Raw genomic sequence first — 18,156 nt, 5'->3', positions numbered from 1 at the left:
CAGAGTTCCCTTTGGTATATGTGTATGATTTTATTTCTATAATAGTTTTTATTCCTTTGAAAGATCAGCTTTGGGAGATTGTTAGAGGCAATTGTTTACATGCTTCTCTTGAATGTAGGCCTTTTAGCTGGTCAGGTTCCTCAGAACAGCACTTTTTTTTAGGAGTTTTGCTATTTTTATACGGTTAAGGTACTGTTTTTGTAAATCCATGTTATGTACAACGTTATGCACTGAATTTGTACTTGTATTTGAATGTGAAATGAAAATAAAAATTATTTTTCCAAAAAAAAAAAAAAAAAAAATCTGTTCTTATCAGTTTAATATCTGATACGTCCCCTATCTGGGGACCATATATTAAATTGATTTTTGGAACAGGGAGATGGAATAGGGGCTTGCTCCGTCCACTCCACGCATCGACCTGGTATTGCAGTACCTCCAGGAACGGTGCACCCCCTGTCATTGTAAAGATAAAGCAGGCAAAGACAACAGAATTGCTTTGTTATATTCCATTAGGATCACGATGTATTTTATATTTTCACGTTTGACCATCTTCATCTCAATGTCAATGATGGCTAGAAAGTGATGGTGAAGTCAGTCACTGTTATATTGACTATGATAGCTGATGTGAATGGTGCGTTAATCATCTAATCAAATCAATGTTTATTCGTCACATGCACAGGATACAGGGTGTAAATGGTACAGTGATAATGCTTTAAAGATAATGCTTTAAAAAAATCTTGGCATAGATTGGGAGTTGATCAACGTTGGGAATAACCACTTTTGACTGTTACAAAGTAACACATTTGTAGGTTCGTAAGTCACGTGGTCATCTGCCCTCCAATCGGAAATGACAGAAAGCGTTTATAAATTAAATCCAGATTAACAGCTAAATCGGAATAATAATATATGAAATACGGGTGGGGGAATCAATTTAGAGATAATAATATTGACATAACATTTGATCTTATATCAAATATCTCTGGTAGCGTTGATGCCACAAGGGAACTGAGCAATTGTCCACTTGGTGGCGCAAGTGTTCCACTGACCGTCGCATTTGAATGTTGAACCACTTGACTTCCATACATCATCAACGCAAATAATATGAACAATAAAAATAGCCTGTTTTTATTTTACATGTCTGTAGAGCCTTGTACGATAAGACCACGGTGAAGAGGCCTTCATAAAGTTGCCGTCCTAAATTACTAGAGGCCAAACTTCAAAGATGTCCATGGCACTGGACTGCAGTAAGAGCTAGGCCTACAGTGCGGCCTACGGAGCGGTCCTGGTGTATGGTCCTGGCTGCCTAAATGTTTCCTCCACATAATAAACTGTACAAACATGGCACTTTAGAGGGTTACTTTTACAATTAGCCTTACTGAGTCACTACAACAAACTTCCTATCATGGACATGAAATGCCATTAGGCCTAATGAAGATACCGTATATGTAAGTTACTTAGTTGGTGTCTTGTGAATCAACTGGTATGCGCATCAGGGTTTAATATTTCCTCGATATTATACAAATGTTCCATCCCGAGAATAAATCACTCTTCTCCCGGGTAACCCGGTATTTTCCGCCAAAACCGGAAGTGTCATTCAAAAGCATTATAACACTTATAAATGTCTGGATTTGATTAGAGCTTTGATCAGCATGAAAATACAAACCTGATGCTACCTGAGCCTGATCAGACATATATTAAATACATTTTATAATACATTTTACAAATCCAAATCCCAGATGAAGAATAAGACACTATTTCAAAGCATAGTACATGTAATGTTAGCCAAGTACAATGTAATTACTAGTTGTTACACAGGATTTAGCCAATTAAAATTAAGTGTATCTTTAGGAGTACTTGTAATTCATGTGTACAGTACATTACCCATCCTGACAACCTGGCCCTCAATTTAAAGCTTGTGGAAGTGACATCCAAGTGGGAGAATAAATACACTAGCACACCACAGAGTATCTGTATAAGAAAATCATTCAGAGCACACTGTGCTGCCAATCACGGTGTAAGGTGCGACATTATGCGGGTGTGGAGAGCTCGTTAGAGGATAGAGAAAGCTTGCATTGAAGAGCTGGGCATCGTGTTATGACCTGCATTATCTGAATTAGGCCCACAGAATTATACCTACGGAGGAGCGGCTTCTATGGAGGAACTTTGAATGTCTTTGAACTTCAGAGTTGGTTTAACGTTGGACCAGAGCAGATGTTAGCTAGCTAGCTAACAACCTTGTTTGTGCAGTGCAGTGTAGCACTAGAATTAAAAACAGGTCGTACCTTTATGTCGTTAATAAATCCAATGTGAAACGTGGTGACTATAGTATCCTTAACTAGCATTGAAAAAGTTCATCCATTCTTCTCAAATTAAACATATCTCCCTAATTTCTGAATCATGCTTGTAACGTTGTCAGTAGGATACAGTAACCTATGCTTCAGAGGGGAGGAGCAGGTAGTTTCCACACGCACACCCACTGGCAAAGATTTCCATTCCAGCTGGCAGGCAGTAACTGGAATACGTTTCTAGAGTGAGCTTTGTTGCGATTTTGTGGGACTGGAGAAAAATACCCGGAAAGTAAAATAAGGTTATTACCTGGATTCCATGCTTTTAAAATAACTGCTGTTCCTGAAAAGTATAGAACACTTTAGTTTCCGGTTCTTTTTAACGTTATTTTTCAGTTCTGTTCCCTGAACCGGTTCCAACCCTAGAGAAATTATTTGGATGAAGGTCATGCTTAGCCTAATAAACTATAAAGGGAAATAAATTGCTACAGTTTACACTTTTTTAGTAATTTAATGAAATGTTGTAATCTGATCTCGGAATGCACGGACCGTTAGGTACTGGGGAACAGGAAGTTCCGGGCAGGCGTGCACCATTCTTCACAATAAAGAAAGCGCCAGAACTGTGCAGTCAAGAAGATAACCTTTGTGTCCGTTTCTATTTATTACTAGAGGTATGTCATAGCACGTTTAAACTTTCTAATGTCGAAAGAACATGTCATACCATGCTAGGTAACACATCCGTTAAGGTATTATCACGTTTGGTAAAGGTTTGATGTGTTATTTTTGTGTCAAACCAAGTGAAGAACGTGATAAAAACTATTTTACAAGTCACATAGCTAGAGACTTTGGGTTTGTCTGAGTGGATGTACATAATTTTCTCAAGGTAATTTCATAAATAATCAATTTATTTGAGATTTCTGTGTTCGTTTAGCATATTATTGGTTTTGTGTAAAATTCCCAAGCTGGTAAAATGGCGGCTACTCTCGGTCAGCGTCAACGGACTTCAGTGAGGACAGTGCGGGTGCATCAGAGAGACAATTTCACGGTCGCACTACTGTTTTGAAGCAGAATGTAATGATTATCAGTTTTCTACATGTGTACTAATATTCAGACACATTCTGTTGTTTCTGTCTTTATCAATAAATGTTGCTATGGTGTGAACAGGAAATACAATTGGTTTTTGATTGAAGTAATACAGTGAAGACAAGGTTTAAAGAAATTAGCACACAGTGCTGTCTAAAACAAACTGTAACCTTGTACTAAATGGATTTTGAGTCATTTATGCGTTTATCTACTATAGGTTAGGTATTAGCTCAAAAGTATTGTGGAGCTCCTGCACCTTAATATAAACAGTACCGGCACCCACAATGAGTATTAGCACCTATTTCAGTCCAATTCAAGCACTGAATTAAATAATTGAACAAGAAAAAAGTGAAAATATTTTTAGAGAATAAAGAAAGTGCCAGAACTGTCAAGACAATAACTTTTTGTATCTGTTTCTCTTTATTACTACTGGCCGATTCAGGTAAGTCTGAGGCCGGTAACATCAACAGTGAGGACAAAACCCAGCCTGCCTCTCTCCTTCCACACTGAGTCCAAACCTACAGTCACTGGGTCCTGATTGTGACAGTGGAGCCCAGTTTACTGCAGGATCCAGAGATGGCATCAGTGAAGCTGGAAGACTGCAGTCAAACACTGGAGCTGAATGTCAACATTAAAGATGAAGAAGAGGAGAAGAAGATTGGGAAATCTGTTTCTCACGGTAAGAGCAGGTTCTATCTAACTAAGTTTGTTGGACATGATTTGGAAAGGCACACCTGTCTATATACAGTGCATTCGGAAAGTATTCAGACCCCTTGACTTTTTCGACATTTTGTTACAATTGTTACAATTGTAAAATTGATTAAATTGTTTTTTTCCCTCATCAATCTACACACAATACCCCACAATGACAAAGCAAAAACAACAACAACTGAACAATCACATTTACATAAGTATTCAGACCCTTTACTCAGTACTTTGTTTAAGCACCTTTGGCAGTGATTGCAGCTAAAGTCTTAATGTGTATGACGCTACAAGCTTGGCACACCTGTATTTGGGGAGTTTCTCCCATTCCTCTCTGCAGATCCTCTCAAGCTCTGTCAGGTTGGATGGGGTGCGTCGCTGCACAGCTATTTTCAGGTCTCCAGAGATGTTCGATTGGGTTTAAGTCCCGGCTCTGGCTGGGCCACTCAAGGACATTCAGAGACTTGTCCCGAAGCCACTCCTGCGTTGTCTTGGCTGTGTGCTTAGGGTCGTTGTCCTGTTGGAAGGTGAACCTTCGCCCCGGTCTTGAGGTCCTGAGCGCACTGGAGGAGGTTTTCATCAAGGATCTCTCTGTACTTTGCTCCAATCATCTTTCCCTCTATCCTGACTAGGCTCCCAGTCCCTGCCGCTGAACAACATCCCCGCAGCATAATGCTTCCACCACCATGCTTCACCATAAGGATGGTGCCAGGTTTCCTCCAGACGTGACGCTTGGCATTCAGGCCAAGAAGTTCAATCTCGGCTTCATCACACCAGAGAATCTTGTTTCTCATGGTCCGAGTCCTTTAGGTGCCTTTGGCAAACTCCAAGCGGGCTGTCATGTGCCTTTTGCTGAGGAGTGGCTTCCGTCTGGCCACTCTACCATAAAGGCCTGATTGGTGGAGTGCTGAAGAGATGGTTGTCCTTCTGGAAGGTTCTCACATTTCCATAGAGGAACTCTGGAGCTCTGTCAGAGTGACCATCATGTTCTTGGTCACCTATATAGACAGTTGTGTGACTTTCCAAATCAGCTCCAATCAATTGAATTTACCACAGTTGGACTCCAATTAAGTTTTAGAAACATCTCAAGGATGATCAATGGAAACAGGATCCACCTGAGCTCAATTTCGAGTCTCATAGCAAAGGGTCTGAATACTTATGTAAACAAGGTATTTCTGCTGTTTTATTTTTAATACATTTGCAAAAATGTCTAAGAACCTGTTTTCACTTTGTCATTATGAGGTATTGTGTGTAGATTGATGAGATTTTTTTTTATTTAATCCATTTCAGAATAAGGCTGTAACGAATCAAATTGTGGAAAAAGTCAAGGGGGTCTGAGTACTTTCCTAATCATTCCCAAAAGTGGACCTAGAAGTTTGTCCTTAAATATCTATTGGGAGCCCATCTGGACCTTCCGCTTAACCTCCCTTCATATTGAAAATAGCATCAGATATTTCAACACCATCCAATTCCTTTTCCAGATCCAATTTAGTGTCTTCTGAAGTAGAGGGAAAATCAAGACCTGACTAGTTCAGTTCTCAGGAGATTCAGAGTTGTAAAGTGTGTTGTAGTAGGAAGCAAATGTTTGGTTTATTTCTACAGGATCCATTGATAATTGTCCTTGTAAATTATGAATTGCATTAAAGGCTGAATTTTACTTCTTACTGTGCCAGGCCAGCAATTTACCAGGTTTTTCACCTTGATCATAGAAGGACTGTTTCAGCCTAGTTAAGCTGTTTGCAGCCTTAGAGGTGGGAAGTTCTTCATACTGAGCTTTAAGACCAAATCATTCCTTGTTTACTTCTACTGAGTTATCCAAAAAGCTTCCCTCTCCAATTCTCTCATTTTGCTATCCGTCTCTCATTTTCTGATTTATTAGATTTGAAACTGGTAAAACGTATAATTTGCCCTGAAATATGTGCTTTGAAAGCCTCCTATCTGGTACTCGCTGACATTTGGTCAGTGTTCAATGTCAAATAAACATCTATAGGCACTCCAACGTAATGTAAGAAGTCTGGGTCCTGTAACCATCTGGGATGCAAACGCCATCTAGAGGATCCTTTTACTAGTTTTGTATCCCTATAGAATAATCACACAAGGGAATGGTCACTCAGAACAATACTATCATATCCATTTCCTGCTACATTGGGAAGCAATGAGCAAGAAACTAAAAAGTAGTCTACATGAGAATATGATTTAAATGTTGACGAGTAACATGAATACTCCCTTTTACTCAGGTTCTGAGTCCTCCAAGGTTCACATAGATTTAAGTCCTTAATGAAATGCTGTAATTTCTTTCTACTCTGCGAGTGGGAAGTGTCTAAACCAGAGGAGCGATCTAGATGAGGATCAAGAGTGCAATTAAAGTCCCCTGCCATTAGGACCTTACCAGGAATGGAGGCTATCAATAGAAATACATTCTCAAAGAATTTGGGATGATCATCATTAGGACCATCAACATTAACCAGATTAATATGCTCATTCAAAAGAGTTCCCTGTATCTAAATGTATCTACCAGCTGTATCAGTTATAATAGTATCCACTTGAAACGGAACAGATTAGTGAATTAAAACCATAACACCATGAGAATGAGAGGAGAAACAGGATGCTACTACTTGCCCTTGTCATCTCCTGCATACTTTAAGTAGCTCATCCTTCAACACGTGAGTTTCTTGTAGGAACACAATAGATGAATGAAGTTGTTTAAGCCTAGTAATAACCTGATTTAAGCTTGGATAGTTTACAAACTCCACAGACATTCCACAAAGTACATTTAAGTTTTGCATTTGAAGTCATTTAACCAAAGATGTAAACATGGAATAAGCTATAGCATAAAGGCATATCTAAAATATGTTTAGTAACCACAAGGACCGCATGAATATTTTGTAGTGAGGAAAATATGTAAAGATCTGTTGGAAGAAACAAACATAAATCTATCCTAACAACACAGGGTATTTTGCTAGTAGCCTATCTAGCAAGATGATATAATAATAATAATAATATGCCATTAGCAGACGCTTTTATCCAAAGCGACTTACAGTCATACATTGTTTTGGGAAATATGTGAAATATCACGTAGTATTTGTTTGAAGAGTAGCAAAGAATAGCTCCACCTAAAACAGTAACGCTAGTTAGTGAAGCCTGAGACTAACGTTAACGTTACAGTATGGACCGTCCAAAATAGTGGTAGGTGATCCACAACACAGGGTCTGCTGCTAGTAGCTACCAAGTAACAATATGGCCCATACGTATAGCGTTAACGTAGTATACCATGATACGTTTATAAACCAGAAAAAGTATCAAAGATCAGAAATGAACAGCCTACGTGAGAAAAAGAGATATCATTGAATATGTGCTACGTTACCCAAAGGCCCTTTGCACATGATGTTAGGCTTGCACCTGAGTGTCAATCATTTTAGTCCAAGGATATGATCAAAAGGCCTCCATCTCTTAAATGGATGAAGTTTGGAACCACCAATACTTTTCTAGATCTGGCCGCCCGGACAAACTAAGCAATCGGGGAGAAGGGCCTTGGTCAGGGAGGTCACCAAGAAGCAGGTGGTCACTCCAGAGTTCCTCTGGTGATGGGAGAACCTTCCAGAAGGACAGCCATCTCTGCAGCACTCCACCAATCAGGCCTTTATGGTAGAGTGGCCAGACGGATGCCACTCCTCATGAAAAGGCACATGACTGCCCGCTGGGAGTTTGCCAAAAAACACCTAAAGGACTCTCAGACCAGAAAAACAAGATTCTCTGGTCTGATGAAACCAAAATTGAACTCTTTGGCCTGAATGCCAAGCGTCACGTCTGTAGGAATCCTGGCACCATCCCAACGGCGAAGCATGGTGGTGGCAGCATCTCGCTGTGGGATATTTTTCAGTGGCAGGGACTGGGAGGCTAGTCAGGATCGAGGGAAAGATGAACGGAGCAAAGTACAGAGAGACCTGAAAATAGCTGTGCGGCGACACTACCCATCTTACCTGACAAGCTTGAGAGGATCTGCAGAGAAACTCCCCAAATACAGGTATGCCAAGCTTGTAGCGTCATACCCAAGAAGACTTGAGGCTGTAATCACTGCCAAAGGAGCTTCAAGAAAGTACTGAGTAAAGTCTGAATACAGTTTTTTTTATTATTGTTATTTTTGCAAAAATGGTGTCATAAAACCTAGCGGTCAAACAGGGAAATGGTTCCAATCATTTTTCCTTTTTATTCATTTTAGAAACACTTAAAATTAATGGCTGTGTTTCGTGTAGGCTTACCCCTGGCGTGACTTTTAGCAATATTCGGCTCTATTTCCTCTCAGATTATAAAACTCTATTTCATCAAAGTAGACATCATGCAAAACAACAAATCACTGCAAGCTCCTGCACGTCATCTCTAGCTGTAACCTTTGATAACAGGTATTGTGTCAATTTAAAACTAATTAACTGTGGTGGCAGGTGCAGTGATGAACGCCGAGAAGGAGCTGTGTGTAGAGGGAAGCAGTGTGGTGAGGGAGGTTATCGTCTAGTGTATAAAGAGGGATACGTCCTCCAGTAGCTCAGAGATGGAACCTGGTGAGAGTGAGGATGAATTACCTGCGGTGAGGAACTCGGAGTTCGGGCCTCGTTCCAAGGATGATAAGGATGATTCTGGCCCAGTGGGTGTGAGATTTGTAGAGAGAATGGATACATATGTGGTGTCAGGTTAGGTGGAGTAGATGTTGGGGACTGTTGAATTGGTGAAGGTAACTGAGTGGACTCGTGATGATTTATTGTTTGTCCTCTGTCCAGAGGGAGCGGGCGCTGCGGATTACGTGATTAGAGACAGGAATTGTGACTTGAATTACTCTCCGGAACAGGGTGGCATTGAAAGGAGTGATAACAGGGGTTAGGTTTAAGTGTTGAGGATGAGCAGTTGAAATGGAAGATTCCAGGTGTCTGTGACGCCCTCCGTTTGGTGAGGCGTAGATCCGGTGTAGAGCGTGGGGAAACAGAGAATACATTATTTGTCATGCTGGATTTTGATGCATAGTCTCTGCCAGATAAGATCAAGGTAGGAAGTGTCAGTTATCCCGTGAGCGATTTTGTTCCGTAAATACTACAGTGTTTTAGGGGTGAAGTTTATGGGCCTGTTGCAGCAGTGTGTAGGCGTGAGATGCCTAGATGTGACAAGTGTGCAGGAGGGCATGAGATGAAGAAATGTGTGGTATCGGTGGAGAAAGTTCTGTGTGTTAGTTGTGGGTGTGCTAACGGGCTGGAGATCTGAGGTGTCAGGTGAGAGAAAGGCAGATTGTGGTCCTCTGTAGCTCAACTGTAGCTCAATTGGTAGAGCATGGCACTTGTAACGGGTAGTGGGTTCGATCCCCGGGACCACCCATACGTAAAAATGTATGCGCACATGACTGTAAGTCGCTTTGTATAAAAGCGTCTGCTAAATGGAATATTATTATTATTATTATTAGATTGAGGTTGCCAGGGTTACAGTAGTACAGAAAGTGTTGTATGCAGAAGCAGTGAAGAGAGTGGTAGAGGAAGATGGGTACAGGGTGAGGGGTCTTGAGAGGATTCCTGTGAGTAGGCAGAGACCAAGAGAGAGTGATGGGAAGAATATGTGCTTCAGTAAGGTGGGCTTTTTAGCATTTATAGCAATGGTTTTCAATTGTACTGCAGAAATTGATAAAAAAGTCCCAGAAAATAGAGGCTGTGGTGGCAGCGGCAGAGAAGTACTTGCAATTGCGAGGATTTACTGCAGAACAGCTGCAGGGGGTGTTGAGTGGTAGTGGTCTGGCGTAGGACTAGATGGGGTTAAATAGTGGAATGGGGTGGTGGGTTTTTGTCGTGGAAAATCGCCACGAAGGGACTCAAAGTCAAACTTAAATTAATAATTATTTTTTATCAGCAAGCTGGAGAGGTTCCAACAAACTTAAAAGCACCATAGTACACGTCGGTTGGGAGCTCTGCCGGGGCAGTCCCGTTAGTTGTCCTATATACTGCTTACACAGACAAGTTATATTTGCATGATTTTAGCTTTATTAATAATTAATTAATCGTTAACATTTGGTTCCTGCATGTGACCGACCAATACCTCACAAGGCTTCTTCTCTCCAAGCTGAGACCTTGAAACTGAGATATCCCTTTTGGTTCCCAGTACAATGTATGGAGGTCAGTCATCTGCACGAACCAGTTAACATTTACCCTCACATTTTTTAGAGCAGGCTAATACTGCAATTTTGTATTAATTACCGTATCAATGAATGTAATGGTATGTAGGCTGTGAATGGCCTCACACACCAGTACAGTAGGTGGCAGTGTATGCACCTAAAAGTTGAATGCGCTCCGCCAACCAAATCCCGAAGAAGAAGGATGCAAATGCACGTCGCTTGACCCGTATGGAGAATGTGAAAAAGGAGCGGCGTTCATCTTTATTATTGATGTTTGAAGAGTATCTACCACCCTATGTAAAGCTGGGATATATAATATACCCCATAAGAGAGTTTGTGTAAAACCTGATGCAATGCAAGAAATGTAAAACGTTTGGCCACATGTCAAGTGTTTGCAGACGGAAGGAATATGTTATTGAAGAGCATGTGAATGTAAAATGTTGTAACTGTGGTGGGGGTCATATTCCTGAATTCCCAGAGTGCCCTGTTAGGGTGAAAGAGGTTGAGGTGTCAAGGATCAGGGCTGTACAGCCAATCTCCTATGTGGAGGCGGTGAAGAGAGTTATAGTAGCAAGAGGCCACAGTTCTGAAGAAGATATGGCGGTGGATGCACTGCAACCAGTTGCAAAGGTTGTACGTCAATCAAGTGATCTGGATACACTTATTTTGAAGGTAGATTTTTTTAGTATTTATAGCCACAGTTATTAATTTTACTGCACAATAAGTCCAAGAAGCTGGACATCATTATATCTGTAGCTGAGAAGTTTTTGGGCCTCCAAGACTTCACGGCAGAAGCCCTGCAAGGTCTACTGTAGCCAGAAAATGTTCCACCCTCACAGGATCCTTCTGAGCCTGTGTAGGGACCTGATTAGAACAGAAAAGCAGGCTGATTTAATTTAAATGTTGTTATCGATAGTTTGTATGATTTTTTTGAAATAATGTATACACTGAACAAACATATAAACGCAACATGTAAAGTGTTGGTCCCATGTTTCATGAGGTGAAATAAAAGATCCCAGTAATGTTCCAGACACAAACTTATTTCTAAAATGTTGTGCACAAATTTGTTTACATCCCTGTTAGTGAGCATTTCTCCTTTGCCAACATAATCCATCCACCTGACAGGTGTGGCTGTCACGGTTTACTAAGCCAGAACCCAGAAGCAGACCAGGACAAGGTAAGTGGTGTCAAAGGTGAGTGTTTATTTAACTGATCCACGAGTGCTGCTGAATAATCCAGGGAACCGAGCGGGCGGCGTGGATGAGTTGTTGAGGGTGCAGTAGTTGGTCTAATGATGGCTCGGCAGCCGCCACCATCAGGCAGAGGTTGGGTGAAGGTTCCGGACGAGTGACTGCAGGGAGAACAAAACGGAGGTAAGCATACAACAAGCCAACAAGGTGCAAAACAACAAAACTAATGCTCTAAGCTCTAAGACTGATCCGCTGATAAACATACTGTTCATGGCTAACGATCCGGCACGGAATGGATGTTAGGCCAGAGCCTAAGAAGGGTGATGATCAGGACCAGGTGTGCAGATTGCTGATGGGATGCAGGTGCGGAAATCAAGAGAGCTCCCGCCTAGCAACGTTGCCCGGCAACCAGGCAGGGAGCGTTCCAGAACCCTCGGGAAACTGGAGATCACGAGCAGAAAAACTAGTACACAGACAGGACCCGACTCAGACTGCCGGGATCGTTACAGTACCCCCCCTCCGACGAACGCCACCGGGCGGACTCCCGGAGCGCCAGGATGGAGGCGGTAGAAGTCACGAATGAGGTCAGCATCTAGGATCTGTCGCCGCGGAATCCAACTCCTCTCTTCAGGACCATACCCTTCCCAGTCCACGAGATACTGGAAACCCCGGCCCCGCCGTCTGGAATCCATGATGCGTCGCACCGTGTAGGCAGGACCACCTCCGATCATCCGAGGAGGAGGAGGAGGAGGCGGAGGAGGCAACAGAGGACTGAGGAAAACAGGCTTGAGGCAGGAGACATGAAAGGTGGGATGGACTCTGAGCGTCCTCGGTAGTTTGAGTCGAACTGCCACCGGATTGATCACCTTCTCCACCACAAACGGACCAATGAACTTCGGTAACAACTTCCTAGACTCAGTCCGAAAAGGAAGATCCCGTGTGGCCAACCAGACCCTATCTCCGATGGTATAGGTGGGAGCGGGGATCCGGCGACGATTCGCCTGGAGCTGATACCGGTCCGAAACTCTAAGGAGTGCCTTTCTGGCCCGATGCCAGGTCCGGTGGCAACGACTGAATATGGGCCTGAACAGAAGGCACTGAGAGCTCCTTCTCCTGAGAAGGGAACAAGGGAGGTTGGTAGCCATACAGGCACTGGAAGGGAGACATCCCAGTGGCAGATGTAGGGGAGAGTATTGTGGGGCATACTCAACCCAAGGCAACTGAGAGACCCAGGAGGTGGGGTTGGAAGAGACCAGGCAGCGTGGCGTGGATTCCATCTTCTGGTTGGCTCTCTCCGCCTGACCATTAGATTGGGGGTGAAAACCAGATGTGAGACTGACTGTAGCTCCAATGGCCAAACAGAAGGACTTCCAGACAGCAGAGAGGTAAACTGAGGGCCACGGTCGGAAACAATATCACTGGGCAAACCGTGGACCCTGAAAACCTCCCTAACCAGGATCTCGGACGTCTCCGAGGCAGAGGAAGCTTGGCAATTGGCACAAAGTGGGCGAACTTGCTGAATCTGTCCACGATAGTCAGAACGACCGTGTTCCCCTCAGAAGCGGGCAACCCAGTGACAAAGTCCAGGGCCAGATGCGACCATGGTCGCCGGGGAATAGGAAGGGGGTGAAGTAGTCCAGAGCTGGGCCGATTGGTACTCTTATTCTGCGCACACACTGGACAGGCAGCAACAAAACCCCGAGTATCCTCGGCCATGGCAGGCCACCAAAAACGTCTGCGAAGAAACGCCATCGTCCGAGCCGCGCCAGGGTGACAAGCCATCTTGCTGGCGTGGGACCATTTGAGGACAGCAGGACGAACCGACTCAGGCACAAACAACCGACCGGGTGGACCGTTACCGGGACCGGGCTGCGTCCGAAGGGCCGCCATCACCTCCTCCTCAATCTTCCACATAACTGCTCCCACGACGCAGTTCCGGGGGGAGAATTGTCTCGGTCTTGGACCCACTCTCTTCCGTCTTGGAGAACATCCGGGACAAGGCGTCCGCCTTGCCGTTCTTAGATCCAGGTCGGAACGTCAGGGAAAAATTGAATCGTCCGAAAAACAACGCCCACCTGGCCTGACGGGGAGTTGAGACGTCTAGCCGATTGCACGTAAGCAAGATTCTTGTGGTCAGTCCAGACAATAAACGGTTGCTCCGCCCCCTCCAACCAGTGGCGCCACTCCTCCAAGGCAAGTTTCACCGCGAGAAGCTCCCGGTTACCCACATCGTAATTCCTCTCCGCAGGCGAAAGGCGACGAGAGTAGTAGGCGCAGGGATGGAGTTTACTGTCCGTGGAGCATCGCTGCGACAGGATGGCGCCAACTCCCACATCAGACGCGTCCACTTCAACGACGAACTGACGGGCCGTGTCCGGTTGAGAGAGAATCGGTGCGTTGGTGAATCGCCTCTTCAAATCCAGAAACGCTCGATCCGCCTCCGGATTCCACTTGAAGGTCCTGATACTGGAAGTCAAGGCAGTTAACGGAGCGGCCACACGGCTGTAATCCCGGATGAATCTGCGGTAGAAATTCGCAAACCCCAAAAATCTCTGGAGCTGCAATCTCGTACCGGGCTGGGCCCATTCCAGAACCGCTCTAACCTTCTCCTGGTCCATCCTAATCTCTCCCCTGGAGATGATGTACCCGAGAAAGGATGTCGTGTGGGCGTGAAACTCGCACTTCTCGGCCTTCACGAACAGGCGATTCTCCAACAATCGCTGCAGAACCTGCCGGACATGCTGGACGTGGTCGGAAGGTTCCTTCGAGAAGATCAGAATGTCATCCAGGTAAACAAACACAAAGAGACCCGATCATATCTCTCAGGACGTCGTTCACCATACTCTGGAATACCGCTGGAGCATTGGTCAGTCCAAACGGCATCACCTGATACTCGAGTGACCCATCGGTGTATTGAAACCCGTCAACCACTCGTCCCCCTCTCTGATCCGGACCATGTGATACGACATTGCGTAGGTCTAGCTTGGTGAACACCGTAGCACCCTGTAAGGAGTCGAAGGCAGAACTCATCAAGGGCAGGGGATACTTGTTCTTGACCGTGATGTCATTCAACCCCCGATAATCAATACACGGTCGAAGAGAGCCATCCTTCTTACCCACAAAGAAGAATCCTGCCCCCAGGGGTGATGACGAGGGACGAACGAGACCAGCAGCTAGGGACTCCTTGATGTAGGTCTCCAAAGCCTCACGTTCAGGTCGGGAGATACTGTATAACCTTCCCTTGGGGTAGACAGCTCCAGGGAACAGGTTGATGGCACAATCATATGGTCGGTGGGGAGGGAGTGACAGAGCCTTCTGCTTACTGAACACTTCCCCCAAATCGTGATATGTCTCGGGAACCAGGGACAAATCTGGGGTTTAGCCTCAATCACCTGACTGGGAACCGAATGGGGACAGGCAGTCTTGAGACAGTTAGCATGACAATCAAGGCTCCAACTCGTTACCTTGCCCGTCACCCAATCGAACGTGGGATTGTGTTCCTTCAGCCAGGGGTATCCAAGGACCAGAGGAACATGGGAAGACGGCAGAATGAAGAATGAAATCATCTCAGAATGATTCCCCGACAACAGCATCTTAACCGGTTCAGTCCTCATCGTGATACGTGCCAGACTACTGCCGTCCAGAGTGGTAGCTTCAATGGCTTCCGGCAATTGCTCCTTGGAAAGCCCCAGCTGTTCCACCAACTCGGCATCAAGAAAGCTTCCATCGGCACCTGAATCGATAAACGCGTTAATCGCTAAGCTCTGATTCCTGTTCATAAGGGTAGCCGGGAAACGGGGTCTGACAGAGGTATTGAGAGGTCGAAACTGGCTCGCTAAAAGTCCTCCCAACTTTAGCGAGCCGCGCAGTTTGACGACCGCCGGGAACCAGTGGCGAGGTAATGTCCCGAACCACCACAGTAGAGGCAACCGTTAGTCCTACGTCTGTGTTGGCGCTCCTCCTTGGTTAACCCGTGCCGCCCCACTTGCATGGGTTCAGCATCGGGAGACAGGACCTCTCCACTAATCCTGTGTGGTGGACGATGATCGACGTATTCTGGTCCAATCCCCGACCCGACTGGAACCTGAGAAGCTGATCGGTTGGACGGGACCCATTGCTTCTCCCTCCTTCGCTCTCGGACTCGATTATCCACCCGAATAGACAAGGCTACCAAGCTGTCCAGGTCACTAGGCTCCGGATAGGAGATCAACTCATCCTTGAGCTGCTCCGACAGACCCTGGTAAAAGGCCGCTTGCAGAGACTCCTCATTCCACCCACTCTCCACAGCCAACGTCTTGAACTCGATCACGAAGTCGGCCCACGCTGCGAGTTCCTTGGCGAAGCGAAAACAGGCGCCTAGCTGCGTCCCTCCCTCGGACGGAATGGTCGAAGAGCTTCCTCATCTCGGCCGTGAACCCCTGGTATGAAGCCATGCAGGGATCCTGTCGTTCCCAAACGGCTGAAGCCCACTCCAGCGCTCGACCACGCAGCAACTCAATCACAAAGGCTATCCTAGCTTTGTCTGTGGCATAAGAGTAGGGCTGTAGATCGAACACTAATCCACACTGCATAAGGAAGGAACGGCATCTTCCCAGCTCCCCCTCATATTTATCCGGCGTCGGAACCTTGGGCTCACGGAAGGACACAGCTCCAGAAGCGGCAGGCGAGATGGGTGAATCCGGTAGTGGATCCTCCACCGGAAACTTGCGCTGGTTCTGGACCTCCGTCAGACCGGTAGAAAGGTTCCGAACTGACAACGCGATCTCCTGTAGTACCGTGCTATGATGGCCCAACATCTTCTCCTGATGGGTAATGGCATGGCGAACAGAGTCCAGGTCCGCTGGGTTCATTACTGGCCGGATCGTTCTGTCACGGTTTACTAAGCCAGAACCCAGAAGCAGACCAGGACAAGGTAAGTGGTGTCAAAGGTGAGTGTTTATTTAACTGATCCACGAGTGCTGCTGAATAATCCAGGGAACCGAGCGGGCGGCGTGGATGAGTTGTTGAGGGTGCAGTAGTTGGTCTAATGATGGCTCGGCAGCCGCCGACCATCAGGCAGAGGTTGGGTGAAGGTTCCGGACGAGTGACTGCAGGGAGAACAAAACGGAGGTAAGCATACAACAAGCCAACAAGGTGCAAAACAACAAAACTAATGCTCTAAGCTCTTAGACTGATCCGCTGATAAACATACTGTTCATGGCTAACGATCCGGCACGGAATGGATGTTAGGCCAGAGCCTAAGAAGGGTGATGATCAGGACCAGGTGTGCAGATTGCTGATGGGATGCAGGTGCGGAAATCAAGAGAGCTCCCGCCTAGCAACGTTGCCCGGCAACCAGGCAGGGAGCGTTCCAGAACCCTCGGGAAACTGGAGATCACGAGCAGAAAAACTAGTACACAGACAGGACCCGACTCAGACTGCCGGGATCGTTACAGTGGCATATCATGAAGCTGATTAAATAGCATGATCATCATTACACAGGTGCACCTTGTGCTGGGGACAAGAGTAGCTGAGGAGGTGCTTGGCAGCATCTAATGGGGATCCCTAACAAATACAAAAATGTGCAGTTTTTTCACACAACACAATGCCACAGATGTCTAAAGTTTTGAGGGAGCATGCAATTGGCATGCTGACTGCAGGAATGTCCACCAGAGCTGTTGCCAGAGAATGTTAGGTTAATTTCTCTACCATTAGCTGCCTCCAATGTTGTTTTAGAGAATTTTGCAGTATGCCCAACCAGCCTCACAACTGCTGACCACCGTGTATGGCGTTGTGTGGACGTTCGGTTTGCTGATGTCAATGTTGTGAAAAGCGTACCCCATGGTGGTATCGGGGTTATGGTATGGCATGGCATAAGCTACAGACAACTAATACAAATGCATTTTATCGATGGCTGTTTGCATGCACAGAGATGCCATGACAAGATCCTGAGGCCCGTTGTCCTGCCATTCATCCACCTCCATCACCTCGTGTTTCAGCATGATAATGCACAGCCCCATGTCGCAAGGATCTGTACACAATTGAACATGCTGAAAATGTCCCAATTCTTCCATGGCCTGCATACTCACCAGACATGTCACCCTTTGAGCATGTTTGGGATGGTCTGGATCAATGTGTACCACAGCTTGTTCCAGTTCCTGCCAATATCCAGGAATTTCCTAGAAGCCTAGAGTCAGGGAAAAATGTGTTATTTTATAAATGGATTTCATGCAATTCTATATAATTTTAGATGACTGGAGACTTTCGCAGAATCTTTTTTAATACCTCACAAATGACCAAAATGAAAGGCTACTTGAATGACACTGAGAATCTGAGATCAATAACCACGACCTTATCTTGAATCCATCAATAGCTTAGGCCCCTACAGTGAGGAAAAAAGTATTTGATCCCCTGCTGATTTTGTACGTTTGCCCACTGACAAATACATGATCAGTCTATAATTTGAATGGTAGGTTTATTTGAACAGTGAGAGACAGAATAACAACAAAAAAATCAAGAAAAAACGCATGTCAAAAATGTTATAAATTGATTTGCATTTTAATGAGGGAAATAAGTATTTGACCCCCTCTCAATCAGAAAGATGTCTGGCTCCCAGGTGTCTTTTATACAGGTAACGAGCTGAGATTAGGAGCACACTCTTAAAGGGAGTGCTCCTAATCTCAGTTTGTTACCTGTATAAAAGACACCTGTCCACACAAGCAATCAATCAATCTGATTCCAAACTGTCCACCATGGCCAAGACCAAAGAGCTCTC

General features: G+C 45.2%; 1 non-coding gene across 1 annotated transcript; it reads left to right on the top strand.

The window, feature by feature from the left end:
* The first annotated feature begins 271 nt into the window (after positions 1–271).
* Positions 272–455, top strand: LOC121560506. Its single transcript, XR_006659763.1, has one exon. It is a non-coding gene; the product is annotated as a U2 spliceosomal RNA (small nuclear RNA).
* Positions 456–18,156: the final 17,701 nt, after the last annotated feature.

The sequence above is a fragment of the Coregonus clupeaformis genome, unplaced genomic scaffold (assembly GCF_020615455.1).
Source record: "Coregonus clupeaformis isolate EN_2021a unplaced genomic scaffold, ASM2061545v1 scaf1701, whole genome shotgun sequence".
NCBI classification, from domain to species: domain Eukaryota; kingdom Metazoa; phylum Chordata; class Actinopteri; order Salmoniformes; family Salmonidae; genus Coregonus; species Coregonus clupeaformis.
This window is presented reverse-complemented; position numbering and strand designations above follow the sequence as displayed.